This window comes from Hylobates moloch, unplaced genomic scaffold (assembly GCF_009828535.3).
Source record: "Hylobates moloch isolate HMO894 unplaced genomic scaffold, HMol_V3 SCAFFOLD_4, whole genome shotgun sequence".
NCBI classification, from domain to species: Eukaryota; Metazoa; Chordata; class Mammalia; order Primates; family Hylobatidae; genus Hylobates; species Hylobates moloch.
In genome coordinates, this window is record NW_026652279.1 from 89,003,392 (window position 1) to 89,025,104 (window position 21,713).

Genomic DNA, 21,713 nt, shown 5'->3' on the forward strand with positions numbered 1-21,713 from the left:
TAGTAATTTAATTGTATGTTTAAAAATGACTAAAAGAGTATAATTGGATTGTTTATAACACAAAGGATAAATGTTTGAGGTGAAAGATACCTCGTTTACCCTGATGTGATTATTACATATTGTATGCCCATATCAAAACATCTCATATACCCCATAAATATACACATATACTATGTACTCACAACAATTAAAATTTTTTTAAAAAGAAACTTTTCCCCTATCGTAGTGTCCACAATCACAATGGATCTTCGTGTCTTTATCTCATTTCTTGTTCTCTGGTAAACAGAAAGATTCCTGTTTAATTGATAAAGAACCCAAGGGACACAGTTCACACAATTAGTAGACTTTTGTTCTCCAGATCCAAGAGATTTTGTTCTTTTCTATCACTAAATTTTGTTTTTCTTTTAAAATTTACATAATTAAATAGCTAGGTTATTCTATATGTATATGCTTTGGAGTTCTCATATGTTGCCATGACTCTCTTTTTCTATACAATTAATATTGGGTAAATTCCCCTGAAAGAAATAAATCACAAAACAGATTAAACATTTAAGTAGGAGCACTTTTTTTTTACATTCCCCAGTATAAATTAAAAGTAAACTAATTTATTTCTTCTAAATAAATAAGCACAAATATTACAACTGGAAATAGGCAATAATACTAAAACTCTGGGGCTGGAAACATTTGCAATTAGCCCAGGACGATTTCTTTACAGATAACCAAACTGACCAGAGAGGTCAGGTCACGTCATTAGTTATAGAGCCTGGATGATGAAGCCCAGGTCCTAGAGTATCTTCAAAAACAGTGACTACTTCATCTTTAGAAAAAAATACAGTTCACTCTGCAAGCAATCTATCTCTAAAAAGGAACATATTTTTAAATAAGAAAAAGAAAAGGTAATGTTTGATATTCATAGCTAATTATCTTTATTCTAGTCACCCAGAGCACATCCCAAGCCTTCAGAAGATGGCATCATCCCACCTGGGATTAAAAGTGGCACCACACCCCAAATTAATGTAGAACTACATATTTGATTATGAACATGACAAGTCAGGAAGGCTAGACCAGCCAGGAATAGGTACGGGAGCAACTGCTATTAAATATTTAAACAGCACTGATATACAATAAGTACAATGTGCCAAACATGTAAAGTCTTTGGCCTAAGGAGTTTGCTGCCAGCTGTAAAGCTGGTTATTCCAGAGATATCTGTTATGTTGCTTCATTTGGTAAACAATCCATTCCATACATCAAAGAGCCATTGTTTCAATAAGCTTTCTTAGCGTTAAGAATTTACACCCAATTATTTAATGCAAAATTTGTATATACTTGTCACCATATTAATAATTTTAGGAAATTCACTTTTATTTTCTGACAAGTTTAAGATTATCTCTCCTTGCTGAGTCTCTTTTCATCCTTTGTATTTTATTCTTCTATATTGTTGCACAAAACACAATTTTGCAACTATGGCATACATAATGACACCAGCAAAACTGAAGTGAATTAGAAAGATTTGATTTTGTAAATCTGTGTTAGACAAGAGAAACTGTCATATAATCATAGCCAACAATATATGCAGAAGCAAGATAAATTGGTAAATAATACTGACTCAAAAACATTATGCAACTTGATTGGCGCATGAAAAGCCTACATCATCTTTATCCAAAATACAATAAGACAAGTGAAAACAGTGATGCTGCCTTTGATGGAAAATGACTTTATTTAGCTCAGGTGAGGTACACAGGATATTGTATATTTCTCACTTACATAAATCTGTGTAGGACTTGAAGTAGTTAACAAGACAACAGGGATATCTTAAAGCAAAGGTAAAATAGCGAGAATCCAAGTGATAAGGGCTTGGAGAGCAGAGAGAAAAATAACATAAAATTAATACTAAGGAAGACTATTGTTTCTTAGAAAATGATTTAGCTCTGAGCATGTTTCCAATGGCTAAGACAGAGCAGGCAGTTCAGACAGACAGGCTAAATATTTACTCATTCATTCATTCATTCTTCATTTATGTGATACATTTTTCTACCTTTAGAAGCCTTGGAGCCTGGGTTGGGGGTGGCAATACCAATACATATGTACAGACTTAAACACCATAATACCATGATGTGCAAAGACCTGTGGAACAAAAGGTAGAATACAACTAAATCATGTGGGGGTGGGAGTGCGAGGGACAGTTTGAGAGATATGATGACATTTGAGCTTGGCCTTGGAATAGAATATGAGTCAGAGACAAGCAAGGTGGGCAAATGAGGAAGGCTGTGTGAGAACATAACGCCACGGGAATGCCATCAGGGTCAGAGAGCAGTCCATGGTGTGGTGTGACTGGAGTAGTGTGCAGAGACGGATAAGGACCAGGAAAGAAAGCCTTCCATCGAGGCCGGGCGCGGTGGCTCACGCTTGTAATCCCAGCACTTTGGGAGGCCGAGGCGGGCGGATCACGAGGTCAGGAGATGGGAGCTTGCAGTGAGCCGAGATTGCGCCACTGCACTCCAGCCTGGGCGACAGAGCGAGACTCCATCTCAAAAAAAAAAAAAAAAAAAAGAAAGCCTTCCATCTGTGCACGGGGCCAGACTGGGAGGGCTCCTGAGTCTTCAATGCCGTGCCGAAGAATGTGGGCTTGATTCCAAAAAAAGCTTAAACATGAGAGAGACACTATCAAGAAAAAAAAAAAAAAAAAGCAGATTGTTACAGAAAATCTACCAGTGGATGAGAGAACTACTTCAGGAGTGCAATTCTAGACTCCAGGAGTCTTTAGGATGGTAGAAATTCCTGGGATCAGCTATTATTTTTATCCCACTTTAGAAGGAAGAATCCAGGGCACACTAGGTGGGTAAATTATTGGTTAGATTCACACACTATTAATGGAAGGAGGAGAATATAACATAGTTATGGGGATGAAGGGCATCAGCATTTCCTGAGCACCCACTGTGGGCAGAAATCACTGGATACACGTGTCAAGGAAAGGAAAAAAAAATAGAAAACTTAGCTCTTCTATTCAAAGAGCTAATAATTAAGACAGAAAAATGACAAAAGCATGCCAAAAGACAGTAAACTTCTTAGGAATAATATAGATATTTATTTATTCACACAATAGTTGATATCTTCCTGAAAAGCATATATCCCATTTTTATAAAATGAATAATTTAAAATGCATTTATATAAGGAAATTTATCAATTCATAGTATGGATAATTTATACACTTGATAATGACCCTCCAATCAGTTTTCTGATTTTTTGTAATTAAATTATTTTTCAAAAAGGACAAAGCTATAATGTAAAATGAGTTGCAAAAAAGCTACCTTCATTGAGCAATGCTGTTACTCAAATTAACATATGAACTTATCACAAACTATTAATTAATAAAAATATAAAATAATGTGGAACTCTGCTAACAAGATAGTCCTGCTCACTGATCCTTTAAGTTCCCTGGGTTGTCCCCAAACAAGCTTTATCTTCTATGTGCCTTAACTAAACCACTCACTGTGCCTGTTCAAGTGAATACAACCATTTTCATAGCAAGAGAAATCCTCTTAAGATAGGAGAAATAAGAGTCTTATCCCTTCCTAATGAGTGTACCAAAGTTTTAATTGATAGTGCTTCTAAAAAGAGCATGGTCTTTGGTAAGCAAGATAGTCTGAGCAACAGGATGATGGAGGGATATTTAACTCCAATCACCATGCATATTTTCCAGGGCTCTGTTTGGACTAAGGTTTACCATATATGCAAAAGAGAAAAAAAATGCTCTCTGGACTCCAACTGCCTTCTGTACAGGATGAGTCTTGTTGGACTACAGAGTTTCTCAAAGAATAAGCTGAAGATCCCTCTAACAGAATCAAATCATGACTATTAAAAGTACGTATTCCTCAGCCAACCCCAAACCTGATAAACCAGCACCTGAAATTTTAACAAGATTTGCAGATGGTTCTCATGGACCCTTATGATAACCATGGGCTGAAAGGGAGCAGTCTCAGGTGGTCCTTTGGTTTACGAGGGGTACCTTGAATGGTTTCAGATGTGCAATGATAGGTCTGAAGAAGGGCTTGAGAGTAAGGCTGGAAAGAGCAGATATGCTCTATATGATCGAGGAAGAAGAAAATAAAATTCTGGGGACATTACGGTAAAAAGAAATTTGAAAGGAAAGATGGAAGAGAAGGAAAAAAGAGCCATCTTGATGGCCAGAGGTTGAATACTGGTAGAACATGTTTTAAGAAATCTTGAAGGGGAGGGTGGTTGAGAGGGCTTTTCAAGAATAGGGCCCTCTGCTGTTAAAGTTGTTTGTGCTGAATGAATATCTACTTTTGGAATTCTTTCTGTCTCTCCAGACATCCAGTAGAATCCACTACACATATAGAGGCTTTTATGGTTGGGTTGAGTTTTTATTTGCAGAAATCAAGGCAAGAAGGTGAACTTCATTTCTGAACCCACACACAGTACAGAATAGAGACAATATCAAGGAAAAAAATCATAAATGACCAAAAAAAGGAAAAACCAACAAACAAAACATTCACAGGAGCAGAAACTTAAGCACAAGGACCCGTGTCCCTGAAAAGTTATAAAAATCTTTGGATTGAGCCTGAGACTATCCACAGGTATGGAATGGAAGCTTGACCAATCTACTTAAATTTTAAAAGCAAAGTGTTCCCAGATGACATTTGGATTATATGAAGTCATATGATCTTTTCCTTCTACTACCCAACAAAACAAACAAAAAAACAAACAAAATGACCTTCTACATATTCAAACTCTTGTGCTTAGAATAAATTGGGCTTTGTATTTGTTTTTAAAATTTGCTCTATTAGAATCTTTTTTCCAAGGCAATGATTATTTCTAACATCTCTCTTTAGAGGTGTAGTACTTACAGTTAGACACCTTTTTAAGTTGAGGACCACATAAAATAATAGGGTGACATCTTTTTCAGGGACTAAATTGAGCCCTGAAAACCTACAAAAGGGGACCCACTTCCCACAAATGAGTATTTTACTCATGACAGATGCAGGCCCATAGCTGCTCCACAAGCATATTTAGGCCAAGTCTACTGTTTCCATTCACTGCCCCTTTAATTAGAGGTTTCTTAACTGATTTTTAAATAAGAATTTGGTTATTATCTGTGTGGGAAAAATGATACACTTTTTTGTTCAACTACTAAGATACATAGTAGTAATGCTGCTTTTGGTTACAATTTTTTTTTAACATGAGAATGGAATAAACTTCAGAGAATATTTGGTAAAGGAGAACTTAAAGCTAAGAAGTTGCAATTCTTCACCCAGTTTCAAATTTGTTCTCTTAACTTTTAACAGATTGTTTTCCATATGCCTCAGTTTCCTCCTTGTGAAATGGAAGTAGTAACAAATCTCAGTCTGTGAGGATGGTGACCATTTAGTAGACCCTTACCTTTCAAAAGGAATATATCCTGAGACATATTCCTCAAAAAGGAATGTTTAGGATCCTGGTTTTCTCCTGGATCATATCTCTGAGGAGAATCTATTTCCTGTGTGTTTCCTTGAGCTAAAGCTATAATACCTTGAACTAAAATCTCCTCTTTTTCACTTAATGGCTATTTTCATCAAAGAAAGACTTCTTCTCTCTTAAGGACAGACTGCAAAATAAAACCAGTTGATGTCTTGATGCTGTGCACTAGGCTAAGGCTCACCTGTGAGTAAGTGTCTCACCAAGTGTGACTGACATGTACTTTTTAACACTTCCAATCTCCACACCAGCTCTGCCCACCAGTATCTGGTGCACAGCAGAGGGCATGTGGGTATTTAATAAACACAGGTTGATGCATGGATTGCTGGCCTCTGGACCCACAGGAAGGTGTAAGTATCATTTTCTTCTCACTTTTCATGCACACAAAAATGACCCAGAGGTTCTTAAACTAGGTTTCTGTGATGATCTCATGAAGGATGATGCTATAGAACATTATGGGAATTAGAAGACCCTCCATGTCAACTGTCTTTGTAGGTCTACAGTTTTTCATCTGTAAAATGAGTGCACTGAATTTGATGTTCTCTATGATTTCTTTCAGATCCACAATTCATTGATTCTTTGATTCTCCACTGTGCTCACTGCCAAGTGAGTTATTTTCTTGTCTAAGTTATTCAACAGCATAACCACCATGCACTTTTTGAAGCTTGATCTATAAATAAAAAATAGTAAATCCCTAAGAATCAAAGGCATATCTTATATAAGATTAATAATTAGGAGGGAAAATAAGAAGGAAACTTTTGAGGAAATGCCATAGGCTTTCCCAGATGCCCTATCATTGATTAAAACAACGACGACAACAAACTGAAATAGCTTATTGAGTCCAGGCTTGGCAAGATCCAAGCTTGAAGAATCTATGTAATTTTAAAAAACAAAAACATGTAATTCTATAATTCTATTTGTCTGATAATTAAAATATTTTAAAAGTGGAGTATACATCTCATTGAATTATATTCCTTAAAAGCTGACTAGAGAAATGTTGCCACTGGGATGAAATTCATGGCATTTCAAATTTTATAACTTTTATATAAAGTCCTAAACTATACCATAGTTCTATTATGCAGCATTTAAATAGATGTTATGTGCCACTCCATTCAGCAATGAGTAACATGCAGCAATGTGGCACACTGAGATTAGAATTGTAGAGTACAAGAGATTAGGGGTTCATAAACATTCTGGTTCGGGGTTGGGGCAAAATTCTAGTCAGCTGGTTAATGTGCATCTTGTGTACAACTTTTATATATTTATCTATTTTATAGCATTTGTGAATCCCAAACTTTCACATTTAAATGAAACAAAATCATAAATTGCTGCCCTGCTATAGCTCCTGAAAGAATGTAGTGAATTTTTGAGCAAATTTTTATCTACTTCTACACACCGTATTTTCACACATAATGAAAGTAACTCACAACGCTGGACTTCTGTCTGAACATCAAAATGGCATATATTGGCATAATGTCTACCTCTGCTGCCCAACTACAACAGACCTAGACCTATCTTAATTTTAGAGCAATAAGAGGCAGACTGCCCTAGGGAGGCCTTTCAAGGAGAAGTGCAACAGAAGGAGTAGCCAGCAACTCTTAAAGCCTCAATCTCTCTCTCCGTCTCGTTCTCCTCTTCTACCCCAGCCAACATTCCCATAAAACCTCCAAAGGCAGCAGTTGGTTAGAGATAGAGTCTGTTGTTGTTTTGGGGGAAGAAAGAAACAGAAACCTTTGATTCTTACTATCTCATTTCATTCAATCTTCTGTTAATTCATCATTATTTTCAATGTTTGGGAACTTTCAAAGAACCTTTTATTTTATTTTACTTTATTTATTTATTTATTTTTTGAAATGAAGTTTTGCTCTGTCACCCAGGCTGGAGTGCAGTGGCACAGTCTCGGCTCACTGCAACCTCTGCCTCCTGGGTTCAAGCGATTCTTCTGCCTCTGCCTCTCAAGTAGCTGGGGAATTACAGGTGCCTGCCTCCACGCCTGGCTGATTTTTGTATTTTTAGTAGAGACAAGGTTTTGCTATGTTTGCCAATCTGGTCTAGAACTCCTGACCTCAGGTGATCAGCCCACCTTGGCCTCCCAAAGTGCCGGGATTACATGTGTGAGCCACCATGCCCATCCCAAAGAACCTTTTAAAGAAGGAACCCTTACTCATCAAATGAGCAGTGACTCACTCATACTTCCCTTCCTTTTAACCATCTAGGTGACATTTAAGGAACATCCTCATTTCCCACAGGCAAGCACCAAACCCAGTTTCTTATCTGCAGTTTATCAGTTATCTAGCTCTGTGTGTATCAATCAACTTTTCAAAATAAAAACTACTTCACATTTTGCCTGCTGGAAGATATGTCTGTGGATATAGGTGCCACATTATTTTATTTCTGCTGTTTTTTTCCTCCTCCTTCCTCCTCCTCCTTCCTCTTCTTCCTCCTCCTTCTTCCTTTTTTTTCTCTTTTTTCTTTTCTTTTTCTCCTTCCTTCCTTCTTTCCTTCCTTCCTTCCTTCTTCTCTCTCTCCCTTCCCCTTCCCCCCTCCCCCCCCTCCTCCTCCTCCTTCTCTCTCTCTCCCTTCCCCTTCCCCCTCCCCCTCCCCTCTTCTCCTCCTCCTCCTCCTCCTCTTCCTTCTTCTTCTCCTTCTCTCTCTCTCTCTCTCTCTCTGCTGAGCATGTTATTTCTGGCATGGAGTTTTCTTCCTCTCCTTCCGCCACTCCTATTTGTACAGATTGTGAGTTTTCATTCTCAGTAGCCTCTTGAAGAAAATCATTGTTGCCCATTTCCCTTCCTCCCACACACCTGTTTGTGCATGTGGGCATGCCTGGTGTGGAAATCAAGAAGTGATTTATTGCCAATAAAATGGCTTCTATCGTTACTGTAAATATTAACTTAAGCATAGTTAAACATACAATTTTCAGTCACCTACTTTTTGTTGAAGAACTGAACAGCTTGAGTATATTTGAAACAGCATATTTCTAATTTAGCAGAAAATAAGAAAAAAATACAAGGCCATAACTTTGCAATGTTTATAGTTTTCCAAAACTGCCTTGCCTTTTGTTTAAATAATTATGTAGTGATTCGTGGCATCCTTATTACAAATAATCACATTTCGAGAATATTTCTTTTGAGAATTTTCCAGGTTGCTATTTGTTTCATATGGATGTGATTCAGTAACAAAAGAAAATACGTAGCTATAGTTTACCCTAATTCTGAGTAATGAAGTTTCTGTGCAGCACTCAGTATCACCCATGATATTCATTAACTCTTCTTCATTAAAAATTTCTATATTTTATAATATCACTTGCATTGTTGAGAGCTTTTATTTTTAAAAACCTTAAAATGTTTCTCATTCATGCAACTTACTCTAATCAGCTGCCTCTAACAGGCACTGTTACCATTTTAAAAAGTTCATTGTTGCATGTTCTCACTCACATGTGGGAGCCCCCCCAAAATTTGAGCTAATGAAAGTAGAAAGTAGGATTGGGGGTATTACAGGCTGGGAAGGGCAAGTGGGAGGGAAGGATGGGGACAGGTTGGTTAACAGATACAAAATTACAGCTAGATAGGAGAAATGAGTTCTGGTGTTCTGCAGCACTGTAGGGTGAATGTGGTTAATTATAACTTACTGTATATTCTCATAAAGCCAAAGCCGGGCACGGTGGCTCACGCCTGTAATCCCAGCACTTTGGGAGGCCGAGGGAGGTGGATCACCTGAGGTCAGGAGTTCGAGACCAGCCTGACCAACATGGTGAAACCCCGTCTCTACTAAAAATACAAAAATTACCTGGCTGTGGTGGCACGCACCTGTAATCCCAGCTACTTGAGAGGCAGAGGCAGGAGAATCACTTGAACCCAGGAAGTGGGGGTTGCAGTGAGCTGAGATCGCATCATTGCACTCCAGCCTGAGTGACAAGAATGAAACTCCATCTCAAAAAAAAAACAACAAAAAAAGCTAGACGAGAGAATTCTAAATGTTTGCAACACAGAGAAATGATAAATGTTTGAGGTGATGGATATGCTAGTTACCCTGATTTGATCAGTACTTATTGTATATATGTATGGAAATATTACTCTGTATCCCATAAATATGTACAATTATTATATGTCAACTAAAAATAAAAGGAAAAAAAAGATGGTTGAGAGGCACAGAGTGAGTCCTAATGTTTTACCCTATGGTGTGAGCAGGATTTAGAACAAAGACCGTAATATGGGTGTGTTTGGACCTCTGCACTCTGCAGTTCTGGTTTTTACAGTTATGAGTGGGGACACGGAGGCACTTTGCATATGATGAAACTCAAATTACAGGTTCCTCTTTTGCCAGAGAATACACTAAACTTTGAGGGTAGTAGTGGCTGGGTTGGTACGTGGAAGGGGACTGGATTGCATGGGGCAGCAACAGAGGCCTGCCAGGCATAGCTACCTCCTGCTTCTTACACGTGAAACTTAGAATAGTTTACAAATAAATTTGATCTTTGAAGATCTTTTCCACTTTCTTTAAGTCGGTAGTTCTTGACCAGGGGATGGGACAAACATCAGATGAACCTGGGAAAATGTTCACACTGCAGTTAGATGCCTGGCCCAGTGCAGACTTGGTAAATCACATCTCTTGGCCAGTGCCTGTGGATTTTGGAAAACCTCCTCCAGAAATTCAGATTTGCACTATTATTTGAAAACAAAAGCCCTAAATTGGTAAGTTAATATTCCTTTTGTTATGCAGGGGCTCCAATATACTCTCAAAAAACCAGAAACTGTTCCTAAGTTGGGACCTGAGGAGGGATATTTGACTTATGACCCTTTCCCACTTAGCTGTTTTTTTTTTAATTATTATTATACTTTAGGTTTTAGGGTACATGTGCACAATGTGCAGGTTTGTTACATATGTATCCATGTGCCATGTTGTTTTGCTGCACCCATTAACTCGTCATTTAGCATTAGGTATATCTCCTAATGCTGTCCCTGCCCCCTCCCCCCACCCCACAACAGTCCCCGGAGTGTGATGTTCCCCTTCCTGTGTCCATGAGTTCTCACTGTTCAATTCCCACCTATGAGTGAGAACATGCGGTGTTTGGTTTTTTGTCCTTGCAATAGTTTACTGAGAATGATGGTTTCCAGTTTCATCCATGTCCCTACAAAGGACATGAACTCATCATTTTTTATGGCTGCATAGTATTCCATGGTGTATATGTGCCACATTTTCTTAATCCAGTCTATCGTTGTTGGACATTTGGGTTGGTTCCAAGTCTTTGCTATTGTGAATAGTGCCGCAATAAACATACGTGTGCATGTGTCTTTATAGCAGCATGATTTATAGTCCTTTGGGTATATACCCAGTAATGGGATGGCTGGGTCAAATGGTATTTCTAGTTCTAGATCCCTGAGGGATCGCCACACTGACTTCCACAATGGTTGAACTAGTTTACAGTCCCACCAACAGTGTAAAAGTGTTCCTATTTCTCCACAGCCTCTCCAGCACCTGTTGTTTCCTGACTTTTTAATGATGGCCATTCTAACTGGTGTGAGATGGCCATCAGAAATGCAAATCAAAACCACTTAGCTGTTTTTTAGAGGGTGGAAAACAGACATAAATTACAAAAAGCATACAAACCCCCAACTAAGAAACCCTGATGTGGAGGACACCTAAGGCCCCTGGGACTTTCCTGGAGGAAAATACATCATTGCCAATTAAGGATTCTCTACCAGATGACGTAGTGTCAGTACTGCCATTAGCTGGTGCAACAGGGAAGCTTAAATAGTGATGTCAATGAAGCAGGAAAACCCAAATTAAAGCATTCTGCTCTCCTAGTAAAAAACTAGATAGGAAAGCAGATTACTGTGTATCAGTGTCTTAACATTTGTTGAGTCCTTGTACCGTGTTTTGCAGCCAACACACGTGCAACAACATAGTTTAGATTTTTGTTGAATAGATGTAGTCTTTCTTAGGTATACCTTTCATTTATCCTTTGGCATCTATTTTGATACTTAAAATCTAAAAAGAGTGTATCTTGAAATTTTATCTTTCTTGCTTATAAAAATCAGTTACTCTAAAACTTTATTCAGTATTAATTATTCATTAAGATGACTTTAGTCTGTCAAGTGTCAAGGTGGGAGAGAAGTTATTTGACAGCTGAGCGAACACACCAATAAATCTAATCTAGTGACAAAAATACACATCTTCTTTGTTGTTCCTCCATCTATGTGCTTTGAACTCCCAGGATGTTCAAGGGTACACTGACAATCAGTTGTTTAACTCAAAAGAATTAACACCACTTAGGATGGAAATTCTAAACATTAAAATAATGACTGAAAAATACTTTGACCATCTTTTTTTTTTTTTTTGAGATGGAGTCTTGCTCTATCACCCAGGCTGGAGTGCAGTGGGGCCATCTCGGCTCACTGAAACCTCTATCTCCTGAGTTCAAGCGATTCTCCTGCCTCAGCCTCCCAGGCAGCTGGGATTACAGGTCTGCATCACCATGCCCAGTTTGTTTTTGTTTTGTTTTTGTTTTTTTGTGACAGAGTTTCACTCTTGTTGCCCAGGCTAGAGTGCAATGGCATGATCTCACTCAGCTCACTGCAACCTCCACCTCCCGGGTTCAAGGGATTCTCCTGCCTGTCTCCCGAGTAGCTGGTATTACAGGCATGTGCCACCACGCACGGCTAATTTTGTATTTTTAGTAGAGACGGGGTTTCTTCATGTTGGTCAGGCTGGTCTCGAACTCCCGACCTCAGGTGATCTGCCCTCCTCGGCCTCCCAAAAAGCTGGGGTTACAGGCGTGAGCCACTGCACCCAGCTCTGACCATCTTGTAATGAGAGTTTTTATGTTCATGCCACCAAAAACTATCCATTTCATCCCATTTTTTAAACCTCTATTCCCAAATCCATATTCTTCCAGATTATAAAAAAAAGATTGACGTATAACAATTAAATACTGAAGCAAAGATTCCTTAGGTAGCTACTTTCCCCCAAATTATCTGAAACAAAGAACGTTGGGTATGGCCATTTCTTTCGTAACTGAATAACTGGATGCCCATTATCCTCTCAAACACTTTTTTAAAAGCATTACTTAGACAGACAACTACAAGTGCTTAAAAAGTATTACTGAAGTCTATTGAGTAAATATTAAATTATACAGTATAAAAGTATTTTCATAGTCCAGATATGAATATATAATTAGAGCATTATTTAGGAATGTGAGAGAAAAGTATGTGGAAGCTCTCAAATCTGTAACTACATACACATTAGCTATTGAGCAACAATTGAAAAGGAACTGCTTTTAGGTCACATCTCTTCAAGTCACTTCTCAATATACTTACAAGGCAAATCTTGAATTCAGAACCCTGTTTTTTGATTTTTTTTTCATGACAAGGAGAAAAACCTAAAGTTGAGCTATAAATCTAACATTTTCTGCTCATACTGGGCTCACTATCAGTCCCTACATAAAGGTAAAAAGTTTCTCCTTGCTAATAAATCATGCACATAAATAATACAGTATTAGCATTTTTGTTTTCCTTAAAAGTAACCAGGTTACCACTAACAGCCTCATTAAGTTTGTTTTCGTCCCTTTTTTTTTTTTTTTTTTGCAGTTCTCAGTTTTTAATTGTGGCAGGGCCTCACGCACGCGTGCACACACACACACTCAGGCCAGATCTTGTTGAAAGCTGCGATGTCGACACTCTGCACACGCTCTTCAAACTTGGTGATCTCCTCCTCCAGCAAGTCTGTCCCCACCTTGTCCTCCACCACACGCTGAATCCGCAGCTTCCAGATACCGTAGCCCACGGGCACCAGCTTGGAGGCCCCCCGCACCAGCCCGTCCAGCTGCATGAAGCGCACACAGGCCTCCAGGTGGGCCATGTCCGTCTCATTGTCCCAAGGCTTGAAGTCCAGCAGGATGGAGGGCTTGGCCACCAGCGCGGGCTTCTTGGCCTTCTCTGCGTACTGCCGCAGCCGCGCCTCATTGGTACTGCCGCAGCTGTGCTGCCTCATTGTCGCTGCCAAACAGGTCAATGTCATCGTCCTCGTCATCCTCTGCTGGTGTGGCTGGCTTCTTGGCCGGGGACTCCACTTGGCGCATGGGAGACATGTGCTGGGTCTGCGGGGCTGTGGCCCGGTGGCCGGGCAAGCTCTTCTCCAGCACGTTCAGCCGGGTCTCTCTGGTTGTCCACTTCCAGACTGGCGATCCAGACGACGAGCTCGCTGTGGTCTCCGCTGGGGCCGCTAGACGCCCCCGGGCCTGAGCTTCTGGTCAGGGATTTCGGGATGTTTCTCTGGCTCCGGCAATATCACGGAGGATCACGCTGGCGCCGTTCTCCTGGCGGGAGGTGCCGGCCACAGGCCCGTTCATCTGTTCGTAGAATCTCCTTTCTGCATCTCCATATTTGAACTTGTCGAACCAGATCTTCTCATGTACTAGAAAGTTTGTAGCCATTTTTCTGACGCCAGCCAAGGACGCGGCAACCAGGGAGGCGGAAAAGGGGGACACGGGACGCCTAAGGAAAGGGTGTGTTTTCGTCCTTTTTTAGAAAACGAAACAAAACAAAACCAAAAACTCCATCCTCAATAAACTTGTCCAATAAATAAATAAATTTTATTTATTGTATTTATTTATTGTAAATAAATAAAAAGTAAACAGGCTATCTCAGTTTTTGTTAATCAGTATTTTTAAATAGGAAAGGCCATATATATCAAATTTTAAATAAAAATGTGTTGACACTTAAAGGTTTTAAAATTTAATCTCATTATTTAAGTAAATTACTTTCAAGTGGTGAGCTCATTTACAATATTATATATAAGCTTTTTTTTTTTAAATCAGAAGTTCATTCCAAGATTTTGTTAAAGAAAAGTTGAAGGGCTAAATTTCCAAAAGCAAGGTTTTAAACAAACAAAATTAAGTAGAGACATTCAACACAGTAAAGCTACCGGTAAGTTTATTAAACACAGACATTGATGTTTGTAATATTGTACAATTTTCAGAGGCCTCACATGACAAAGCCCTTAAGTTTAAAGATTCACTTTGAGAAAATACATCTATATTGACTACAAAGAAGGATTTCTATGTCATCCTTTTTAATGAGAAAGTTAAAATTAATGGGTGTTGAGCAGTGTCTCATTATATAGAATTTACATTAGCAGAGGGTCTGATTAGCAACTTTAGATAATTTTCCAACCAAGAAGAGTTGCAAAAGGGTTCCAATTGCATCTAGCACCCACACATTCAAAGAAAAAGTACTAATTATGAAAAACAAAACCTTTAATGCCACCAAGGAATAAGAATAGTAGAGTCAACCTCATTTGTGTATCATTTTGTAGTTATGCATTATCTCATTTGGGTTTAAGACAGCTGGTGAAACTGGTGTTTGCATTCCCATTTCACAGATGAAGAAACAGGTTCTGAGAGAGCCAGTGGCTTGTCCCAGATTACATGTTTAGTAAGATGGGGGATCAGAACTTGAAACCAATTGTGAAGCAGATATGACTTTGTGAAATCCCTGGGCGGAAGTCCTCTCATGAGAGGAAGTGTTCAAACTCTTGTCTCTGAGGCTCCCTTGACTCTGGCCCTGAGCAAGGCCTGCCTGAGAAGCAGCTATTTAAGGAAGCTGCGTGACCAGATGGGCAGGGGTGTGGCCAGCTGAGTGGCTGTGACACACTTCTTGCACGTCGTCTGTCTTCCACCTTGCCTGATGACTTCACCAGCTCTTGAGCACCCAACCCTGTGGTAAGTGTTGTGGGGAATACCACGGTGTAGGAAGACACGGTTCCTGTCCTCACAAACTGTAACCACTGAGCCCATTTGCAACCTAAGGCCACTGAATACAATCTCAGGAGGCACTCTCTTCATAGCACATGTTTATGGATGCCCTGACCATAAGTTCTGCATGTCTCCTGAAGGCCCCACTGAAACGTCATCAAACGCACCTGTCTGCAGGCTTCCAGAATGACAGAATTCTAACAGAGAACATAACACTAAAGGAGACACGCCTAATCACAGAGTGCCTTCACTGTGCTGTGATGAGGAGGCTCTGAGGAGGGAACCCAGACCAGACCCCCACCTCTACAGCTCCTTGACAGAGGCTGTTCACCCGAAGGAAGGTCAGAAAGCATCTAGCCACCATTGTTCCTATGACTACCTTGTGTTTCCAATAAAAACCTACATGCAGAAAGAAAACAAATATAGCAGTCTAACTTTAGAAATGCACTCATAGGTGGGAATTGAACAATGAGAACTCATGGACACAGGAAGAGGAAGATCACACTCCGGGGACTGTTGTGGGGTTGGGGGAGGGGGGAGGGACAGCATTAGGAGATACACCTAATGCTAAATGACGAGTTAATGGGTGCAGGAAATCAGCGTGGCACATGGATACATATGTAACAAACCTGCACATTGTGCACATGTACCCTAAAACCTAAAGTATAATAATAAAAAAAAAAGAAATGCTCAAAATCCATTTAATTATAAGAATAAAATAATTTTAAGTAAGTTTTTCAGATTATGGATTTGAGAAAAAAACAACTTGTGTTTGGAACAGAACTTTGACTTAAAAACGAGAAGCAACGTTAGCCTGCATGCTGGTGTTCCTGCTATGTGAGTCCTGGCTGGGGCTCTCTCTCCTCTTGGTTGTGAACAGTCCTCATCACACTTGCCATCTGACTAAGCAACAAGGAAGTACCTGGAGCCGCCTGTTTCCTCCAAGCAGATGGTTCCTTGCTTTCCATAACAGATAATTGTAAAATCAGCATGATATTCTAAGAACTAGCTGATTAAGCACCCCAACTTGTTGGCTTAAGAGTGCTGAACAATCCATCACACCTGGTGTCTGAGCCCTCCTTTTTCCCAGGTGCAGGGTGAGACGCTCATTTTAATCTGACATGCCTGTGGGCATGATGTGTGTCGGGACCACTTCTCTCTCTCCCTTTTGCTTCCTTAAACCAAGCTAGGCCCACTGCTATGAACTCAGCTGCTGGAGTTCTTTCAGAAGGAACGAGAAAACAGGCTGCCTGTTTACTACAGAGGCCTAGACTCTTAAGGCCTGGTCTCTTAAGACCCAAGACCATAGAACCTCAGCCGAATAACTCACACTAACATTCTATTGTTGAAGCTTTTTTAACGGAAAACAAAATGTTAGTTTAATGTTTTTATATAAATATGACTTTAAAATACATTGGTTTCTTCTTTTAAGATTCATTGCTGTGACCATGAGGGTCATTCATTCCTTTATTCTGGAGATATTTATTGAGGTGTGCAATACACAAGGTACTCTGCTAGGAAAATTCTTTCCCATCAGCCTGAACCAGAAACTGTCTGGTTTTCTGCTTTCTTTCCAAGGCCTAGAATGGTTCCCGGCATATAGCAGAATCCTAATAATGAATGAATGACACACTAAGATAAGCCATACCTGCATTTTCCTCCAATTAGGAGTTCAGATTGTTATAAAAATCAGTATAAAGACCTTTCCCTTTGGCAATCTCTACCTACCAACTAATTCTTTCTTGGAGCCAGAATCAGATAGGCTCCATGGAGTTGACACAGCTTCATAGCAAATCAGTTAATTAACCATTAGATGCTGATAGGATACCTATTTTGTGCAACTTCCCCCCTCCTAGACAAATGAGCCATGCAAGGAAGCAACTGAGATAGTCTCTGTTTTTCAGAGAGTTTCCATACAAACATAAAGTTACTATAATGTATCCCTGAGGACAAGGAGGTGGCATCAAGGAAAACTAAAGGAGGTCAGAGGAAGAAGATAGAAGCCTAGGATTTGGCCTTTAACCAGAGGAAGAATGGAAGAAAAGGCATAACAGAAATGCAGGTTGTGTGTGTGTAATGTGTGTCTGTATGTTGGGAGGTGAGGGAGAATGCCACAGACAGAGTCTTGGAGAAGCCAGAGCACACAAGGTACACCAGGAGTTAATTCCATTTAGTGTGATTTGAGTCAACTGAATAAATATCTATTGAATGCACACTGTGTGCCTGGCATTGTGATAGGTACTAGGTATACAATGGTTAACAAGACTGATATCGTTCCTGGGTCACTGGCAAGTGGGAGATATGGAGAAGTAAACAGACAATGACAATATAGTGTGATAAGTGCTATGATAGGGAAAAGTCCAGGTGTTATGAGAAGGATGTAGAAAGGACCCCACCCAAACACTGGCATCAAGAAAACTTCCTGGAAGAGGGGATGTCAAGCTGACCCCCAAAGCCAAGGTAGAAACTGGTTGGGTGAAACTGTTCAGGTAGAGTATACAGTACTTACACTAGAATTGCAAATGTGAGGGACCATGAGGATCTGAAAGTGGCTGAGTTTGTTGAAACACAAGGGGAAGGAGGGCTGGAAAAGAGGCTGGGGATGGAAGCAGTGGCCAGAATTTGCATCTGTTGTACTTCACATTAAAGAGTTTGGACTTCATCCTAAGAGCAGTGGTAACCTTGAGGAATTTTATGCGAGAATGAAACAAGTGGATATGCATTTTAGGTAACTATCTGCCGTGTGAGATGGCCCTAAAGGAGCAATGGGTAGAAAAAAAAAAAAGAGTAATATGCAGTTAGATCCTTGAAGTTTTATCCTTAACACAATGTAAGAACCAAATGATTATTTTGTGAATGAAGTGATCGATGAATCAATCAATAATTCGGTGCAGGATTGAAAATACAAGACTTCAGGCAGAGGATAAAGTTGTCTGTATGTATATAAGGGTCAGAGTGAAAGCTGATTGGAACACTGATATGTCTTCAAGTCTTGAATCTCATCAGACAAATTATAACAATTGACAATGGAGTAAAGTGGAACAGAGTAGAAACAGCTTCAGTGTTGGGGTCAAAAGACCAAGGTCTGAGTCTTAGTACTGATGTTTATTAATTTTGAGATGTGCCTTAATTTCTCTGACCATTGGGTTCCACATCTATTATGCCTATTCTTTATGTGCCACTGCATAGCTAGAATGGGAATGGTTATCACAACCTGTGTGCATTTCTGTTTTCAGGTGGTACGTAGGCACTGTGGGAAAACTGATGGCCCAGTGGAGTTTCTAAATCATCCACTGTAAAAATCAGTCAGTTAGTGAAACCTGCCTGACTGAGGGTGGAGTCGTGGTTTAGGTAGCGGGGATTTAGCAATCAAGTAGCCATTGGGCAGGTAGCTCTCTAACTTGTCCATTGGAGACCCTGGTGGACAGGTTGGGAGAGGGGTGGGAAGCGCCCCTCTCCTGCTGCTGCCCCTAAGGAGAGTACTGGGCACAGAAAGAGCAGAAACAGGTGGTATAGTTGAGGGGTCACAGGGGTCAGTGAGGTAGCTTGGAGAACATACACAGGCAGTTAAGGACATAGTCTAGACTAGAACTCAGCTCCCTGAAGTTCAGTGCTCTTTTCACAACTCCATCTTGTCAAATTAATTATGTCAACTCAAGATCTTAGAAAGGACAACTTATGTAAGATTCAAGCCAAGAGGCCTTCTCATAAGTTTGTGGCTGTAGCTACCAGCCAGGGCCAGATGACCTTATAGAACGAGAGTGCAAAGCAGGAATGCCGGCTGCAGGAGTGAGGCATTCCCCTGGATCCAGTTGTTTGGAAAGAAGGCGGCTTCACGAAGTATGGGGGTGGGGCTATGTTGGTGGTGGCAGAGAAGTGCAGGATGAATTATAACGTACCTGAACCCAGACATAATTAACCAAAGAATAACGTAAGAGAAAAAAAAGCAAAAGGTGAAGAACTGCTCTGCAAGGAGGTTCTGGAAGAAGGGCTAGTGAACCAATTCATCAGAAAGTACGTCATACCATGTAGTTTTAGGAAACACAGCAGGCCTAAGCTCCTTGGTACCCTCAGGAGATCCAAGCGAACAGGCAGAAAGTGACTGTGCTCTGTGAAATACTTCAGGCACCCAAATGCTCCTCTTTCCAGCACTTTTCATACCATCCCCCTCTCCTTCCCCCTAACACACTCACACGCTTACACCTTCTGGCCCACTCCAGGCTGAGTTTTGCTTCTTTTCTGCAGAAGAGTGTGACACTAGGGCAATATCACTGAACTGAAGAAATTTATTAAAATAGCTTCTTTAAGAAATGTAATTTTTAGCTTGTGGCCTTGAGTCCCATATCTCTAAATCATCTTTATCTTCTCGCTTTCCTAAAGCAGTATAAAGAGTCAGCTGTTCCGGTAGTCCATATAATTTTTATGAAGTAAAACTCGACTAAATTATTTTTTGGTTTCCTACATTCATAGAGTTAGCCCTAAGTGTTGGGTTAACTCTATGAATACAGGAAACGAAAAAATAATTTAGTCTCATCTGTCCCCCATAAAGAAGGCTCCAGTAAATCGATCAGCCATAACAAAAAGGCCACTTTCAGTTTTTCCTGGAAATTCTAAAGCAAATAGTATTGAAACCAAATTGGCTATATAATTCATACTCTCCAGTGATCACTTAGAGAGCTCAATTAAGGTTCGCAGTCACAGGCATCTCTGACAATCTACGTATCTATAATATCCACACATACAAATCTGGGGCAGACATCAGAGTCCCTTTATCAAGACTGAAATCCATGTCTCCTGTGCTCTAATACATTTCACCATCCACGCTGTTGAGTTGAGCTTTTTACTACAAATGGTTTTAGGCTCTGATGCAAGACAGGAATTTGAAGCATGCATTGGAGTATTTAATGGTGTTAATTTTTGGTGCACACAAACATCAACTTCACTCAACAATACAATAATATTGCAAAAAAAAAAAATGCCAGAGAATGAAATACAGCAATGGAATTCTTCAGGATTGCAAGCAAAGTAGTTCCACATTCCTGCTGATGCCAACAAATAATAAAATAGCTGCCTATTTACAGGTCCTTAAAGATGTTACAATCCATAAAGAAAATAAAAGGGAGAAGATAGTGTGCTTTCAGATTAAACAATTATTCTAACTTTTATATTCAGACACGTTTATTTACTTAAAGTCTTTGAATGTAACCCAAGTTAATTTTAAACGAACATCTGATTGTAACAAGGGAAATATAATCTGTGTGTGTGTGTGTGTGTGTGTGTGTGTGTGTGTGTGTTTGGTTTTGTTTCAATTGGATGGTATAAATGTAAACAATTCCTACCTGGAAATATGGATGGTCTCTTCTTCAGGTGCCTCAGGTGAATGGGATCCAAGTTCTTAATGTTTCTCTGAAGTCTTCCTCTAATGTCATTTCCTATGAGTAGTTCAGGTGGCAGGCTACTCCTTCTTGATGATTTATAATCATTTTGAGATGAATTTAGCTTGTTCTTCGTTCTGGAATATAAATTGCTGTCATCAACTGCCATTGTTGGGGATACATTAGAGACTCTGAACAAAAATCCAAAAAGCCAAACCCAGCAGCAGCCACCGTCACAGCCACCGTTGCAGCCGCCGCCGTCCCAGACTCTGATGTTCTCATGCTTTACCCTGCACTTGTTTGGGAAGCTTAACAAGTTGATAGGCGTGGACTTTAACAGGTGTAGAATTACTAAGTAGCCCCTCCTTTCTACAGTTAATAGCACAGGGGAGGAGAGATCCAAAAAAAAAAAAAAAAAAAAAAATTAGTTGCAGAAGACTGGGGAGTTTGAACAGATGTGACTCAGAGTGGATGGTAACAAAAGTGGTGTAATGGTTGCTGCATGAAATTTCAGCTTCATGGGTGCAACGCCATAAAGCAAACACAGTTCACTATTCAAGAATAAATGCCTACGTAAATTCCAAGTCTAATTTTTTGTATCATTTCCCAAACTCTTACAGATTTTAAACAGTTTTGGGGAAGCATTTTTACATTCCCTCATACCTTTAAGTTTCAAGCTATACACATAACACAGAATGAACATCCTTCTTTATTCAATGTCTTATTTGGCTGGCTGCCAACTGGAAGTTGGCTGGAAGAGGGAGATGAGAGATGACTGGTGATGACCAGGAAGGAACCGGTTGTGGGCGTGTGTCAGGCAGCAGTACCGGGAACCCGCTGTTGCTTGCCACCCACCCCTTCCATCCTGTGCTCCAGCTGGCAGATAGCTTCTCCAGAAGTTCCTACTGCCTGGCAGTGGAGTCAGAGGTCTAGAAAACAAGCCTTAGCCATAGAAGTAATGACAGGCCTCCACTCACAAATAAAAAGTCAATGTTATTATCCTTGTGGGGATTCTGCCTAGCTTTACACTAAAATGGTCAATGGGTTTGGTGGTCTAAGAAAAACCAGCATTTCTTCACTCAAGATTCCTGCTTGTCCTGTCACCCAGC

General features: G+C 40.0%; 1 protein-coding gene and 1 pseudogene across 1 annotated transcript in view; both read right to left on the reverse strand.

Annotated features, from left to right (window-relative positions):
* The window catches only part of FRY (FRY microtubule binding protein), a 461,448-nt gene that overhangs the window by 341,600 nt on the left and 98,135 nt on the right, over positions 1-21,713 (reverse strand). Inside the window, exon 2 of the mRNA XM_058437701.1 lies at positions 20,569-20,741. The gene's annotated coding sequence lies outside the window, so the exon portion shown is untranslated. The remainder of the gene's footprint in view (positions 1-20,568; positions 20,742-21,713) is intronic.
* LOC116467099 (elongation factor 1-delta-like) lies at positions 12,571-15,056 on the reverse strand (annotated as a pseudogene).